General features: G+C 37.0%; 1 non-coding gene across 1 annotated transcript; it reads left to right on the top strand.

Moving 5' to 3' along the window:
• Window positions 1-4,546: 4,546 nt before the first annotated feature.
• Window positions 4,547-4,653, top strand: LOC118343898. Its single transcript, XR_004797685.1, has one exon. It is a non-coding gene; the product is annotated as a small nucleolar RNA R71 (small nucleolar RNA).
• The last annotated feature ends 287 nt before the right edge of the window (window positions 4,654-4,940 follow it).

Below are 4,940 nucleotides of genomic sequence, written 5' to 3'. Positions count from 1 at the left end.
TTTCTTCATAGTTTTATCTCTGTTTGTGTTTTTGTCAATCTCAATCTCTAGCTTCCATCGCTTGGCTACTATCAAAATAATTCTTATTTTTCATTCAGCGTTAGGAAGGTTACGAGCTGCTAGTTATCTGAATGTATGGGACCCTAAACCATGTGTATATTAGTGCAAATATGAGCAACAGAGTGTTGTAATGAAGAAATAGATTTAGTTATTATGGGATGGATAGAGTTATATGTGTGTTTATCAAAGGTGGAGTGTGCCATGGTTTGGAAGTATGGAAGTGTACGTGCACCAACTTATAAGTGACTACCCACATATGTGTGAGTATAGATAATTAAAGAGGTGAAGTTCGGCTTATATGCACGATTGTGTAATTCATAGTCTAATATGGTGCATGGGTTGCTAGGACTCTCGCAGGTCTTCGTTTAACCATATGATAAGCACTAGGCTTTGCAAAAAGAAAAAAGAGGATTTTATGGCGTTTCTATTATCGGCATTTATATAAATGCTGGTAAAAATATTCATTTACTGACGTTTCATTTTTACGCTAGTGATTACTAGCATGTATGCCTTTACGCTGGTAATTAAATATAAATTGCCGACGTTTGCATAAGCATCGATAAACTAAATGGGATATAGTATTGTTTCTATTACCGGTGTTTATAGAAACATCAGCAAAAAGATTGATTTACCGACGTTTCGATTTTATCTCGATAATTACCAGTGTGAATGTTTTACATCAACAATTAAAAATATATTTTCCAAAATTTGTGTAAATTTCGGCAACGTAAGAGTTGTTCAATAAAGTTATAAAAATATAAGATGCCCTGTGTAATGACATACCATGCACTCATGATATGGATTTCCATGTTAGAGGTTTTAAAAATATATGCTTGCTTCCTCCCCTCAAATCTGTGTTCTTTCTCCACCAAATTCTTTCCATCAAACCTACGAGTTGGAGTAGCCAATAAAAAGGGAGCAACAAATTTGATTTAGTATGTTTGAGAGACAAATGTTGTTGGACTTTGAAGTGAAATTGATCAGATTAGATTTGAGAAATTTGGGGAGGTTGGATTTGGATTTGGGAGATATTTGGTTTAGGAAACATGGGGTGGGTGTCGAAATTTAGGTCTCATTTATGGGATAGGAATGGGTTTTCCAAATAAATAGAATATTTTTACAAATTTAAAAACAAAGTTTATGACCTGATAGTAAGCATGACATGTACATGGTAGTAAGCATGACATGTATGCTTGATGAACATAACACGTAAGTTAATAAGCATGCATGATAGTAAACTTGACATGTATGCTTGATGAACTTGAACGTGCTTATGCATGACATGACTTAGAAACAACATGACTTTGCTCGTGTAAACTGAATTCAATCTCAATTCACATAGGGTTTAAATCTCTGTCCATTTACTTTAAATGTCCCTTTTGCCTCATGATAGACTTCAACCGCTCCATAGGGAAAGACATGGGTTACCACAAATGGTCCCGAACACCAAGAGCGCAGCTTTCCCAGGAAGAGTCGAAGTCTTGAGTTAAATAATAAAACTTTCTGCCTAACTTCAAATCCCCTTCTCATAATATGCTTATCATGCCATCTTTTAGTTTTATCGTTGTAAATCCCAACATTCTCATAAACATCATTGCGGAACTCATCCATCTTATTAATTTGCAATATTCTATTCTCGCCAGCCGCTTGTAAATCAAAGTTTAGTGTCCTCGTTGCCCAATAGGCTCTGTGTTCTAGTTCCATGAGTAGAAGACAGGCTTTTTCATAAACGAGCCGATAAGGCGATGTCCCAATCAATGTTTTGAATGTTGTCCTATTGACCTATAATGCATCATCTAACCTTCTCGCCTAGTCTGTCTGAGAGACATTGACGATCTTCTCCAGTATGTGCTTTAGCTCTTGATTAGACACCTCGACATGGCCGCTTGTTTGAGGATGGTATTGTGTCGCCACGTGATGGGTAACTCCATACTTAGTAGCGCTTCAAATTTGTGATAGTAAAAACACTTCTCACCATCACTAATTATGGCCCTTGGAGTTCTGAATCGGGAAAAGATGTTCTTCCACAAGAAATTCACTATGACCCTCGCATCATTGGTCAGCAAGACAATCGCTTCTACCCATTTGGAGACATAATCTACAGCCACCAAAATAAATTTATTAGAATATGAGGATGAAAAAGGACCCATGAAATCTATACCCCAAATATCAAATAATTCAATCACTAAAATATTGTTTAAAGGCATATCATGTTTCCTAGAAATGTTCCCAATCCTTTGACAATGATCACATAAATTAACAACATTAAAAGAGTTTTTAAAAATAGTCGGCCAATAAAAGCTGCATTGTAAAACTTCTGCTGCCATTTTTGCTCCACCAAAATGGCCGCATGCTTCTAATGAGTGGCAGTGTCTGAGTATGCTCTCCATCTCCTCCTCGTGCACACATCTTCTGATTATCTGGTCCATGTAATGCCGATATAGAAAAGGTTCCTCCCAAAAATAATATTTCAAGTCGGAGAAGAACTTCTTCTTTTGTTGATATGTCATCTCGGTCGGTAAAATTCTGGATACCAAATAATTTACAATGTCGGCATACCATGGAACGACTTGTATAGCCATTAATTGCTCGTCTGGGAAGGTCTCATTAATTGGAAATTTCTCTTCGCCAACCGCCTCTTTAAGCTCAAGATGAGATAAGTGGTTAGCCACTACATTCTCAGTACCTTTCTTATCTTTTATTTCTAAATCAAACTCTTGTAATAGCAAAATCTATCTTAACAGTTTTGATTTGGCATCCCTATTTGACAACAAGTATTTAAGAGCTGAGTGATCGGTGTAGACGACCACCTTTAAATCTATCAAATAAGAGAGAAATTTGGCAAAGGCAAATACAATCGCTAACAATTCTTTTTTAGTAGTAGCATAATTAAGTTGAGCTTATTTTAAGCTCCAACTTGCATAATAAATAACATGATTTTTTTTCTTTTCTTTGCCCTAAAATAGCCCCTATAGTATAATCGCTAGCATCACACATTAATTCAAAAGGTAAATTCCAATCTGGTGATACAATGATACGTGCTGAAATTAATTTCTTTTTCAATGTTTTAAATGCATGCAAGCATTCATTAGAAAACTCAAACCGAGTATCTTTAATCAAAAGATTGCAAAGAGGTTTAGTAATTTGGGAAAAATCCTTGATAAACTGATGATAGAACCCAACGTGACCCAAGAAACTTCTCACACCTTTCACATTGGTCAGTGGTGGGAGTTTGTCAATAACTTCTATCTTTGCTCGGTCGACCTCAGTTCCCTTGAAGGAAATGCGGTGGCCGAGCACTATTCCCTCTTCGACCATGAAGTGACATTTTTCTCAATTCAAAACAAGATTTGTCTCCTTGCATCTCTGCAAAATCGAAGATAATTTAGAGAAATAATTATCAAAAGAGTGACCAAAAACACAAAAGTCATCCATAAAAACTTCTAAAAATAAGGATAGGCGAAATTGGTCTTCTCTTGATCCTCGGGTGCAATGGCTATTTGATTGTAACCAGAATACCCATCTAGAAAATAGTAATAAGCATGGTCGATAAGTCTTTCTAGCATTTGATCAATAAAAGGTAAGGGAAAATGGTCTTTCCAAGTTTCATCTTTCAGCCTTCGATAGTCTATGCATACTCGCCATCCTCGTCGGTACGAGTTCATTGTTGTCATTTTCTATCACAGTTATCCCTCTCTTTCGGACGACTTGCATTGGACTTACCCATACACTATCTGTGATTGGATAAATGATTTCGACATCTAAAAGTTTCAATACTTCTTTATGCGCCACTTCTTGCGTTGATGGGTTCAATCTCCTCTAGGTTGGATGATCGGCTTAAAATTATCCCCCATTAAAATCTTGTGCATGCAAATTGAAGGACGAATTCCTTTAATGTTTGAGATGGTCCAACCTAAAGCCATTTTGTGTTCCCGCAAGACTCTCAGCAACTTCTGTTCCTCTACATCACTCAAGGAACTGTTAATAATAACTGAAAAAGTAGAGTCCTCTCCTAAGAAAGCATACCTTAAATTTGATGGAACTGGTTTGAGTTCAAGCTCACTCCCTAACCTCTTAATCTTTGGATTCAGTAGATGTAGAGTAAGTAAGACATATCTCTCGTGGTAGCTTTGGAAATTCACCTCCATAAGTCTCGTTGGCCATGACCATGTCTCGATCGCTTATTTAAAAACAAGAATGTACTTCGGAAGGAAATTTTATAGATTTAAATACATCAAAAGTCACATACTCCTCGTCGACTCTTAGAATGAGTTTCCCTTGCTGGACATCAAAAACTCCAGCCGTCATTCTTGGCATTGCTCTCTTCGAAGACCATTGATAGTTGTTGGATGCCAATTCTTCTAGAAGTTCATATGCAATTTCATGGGTCTTACTCATTAAAGCTCCTCCTGCGGCCACATCAGCCATAAATCGATTTGTGGGTCCCAAACCATTGTAAAATGTCTGTACTTGAAGCTAGGATGGGAGGCCGTGATGTGGACACTTGCGCAATAAATCCTTGTATATCTCTCATGCCTCATATAATGATTCACCCTCAGTTTGCGTCAAGGTAGTAATATCATTTCCTAACTTCGCTGTCTTGGCTGGAGGGAAATATTTTGCTAAGAATTTTTGTGCCAACTCCTCCCAGGTGGTGATAATACCGGGCGACAAAGAGTTCAAACAAGATTTTGCTTCTTCCCTAAGTGAGAATGAAAAAAATCTCAATCGAATCGCATCATCTGTCGCTCTTGTATTTAAAAGTATAAAAAATTTCTAGAAAATTTACAATATGGACATTAGAATCCTCTTGTGACAGACCCCAAACTGGACGGTTTGTTGAATCATTTGAATGATGGCTGGCTTGATCTTGAAGTTGT

Source organism: Juglans regia, chromosome 11 (assembly GCF_001411555.2).
Source record: "Juglans regia cultivar Chandler chromosome 11, Walnut 2.0, whole genome shotgun sequence".
Lineage (NCBI taxonomy): Eukaryota > Viridiplantae > Streptophyta > Magnoliopsida > Fagales > Juglandaceae > Juglans > Juglans regia.
The sequence above is the reverse complement of the archived record's forward strand: the minus strand, read 5'-3'. Positions and strand labels throughout refer to the sequence as shown.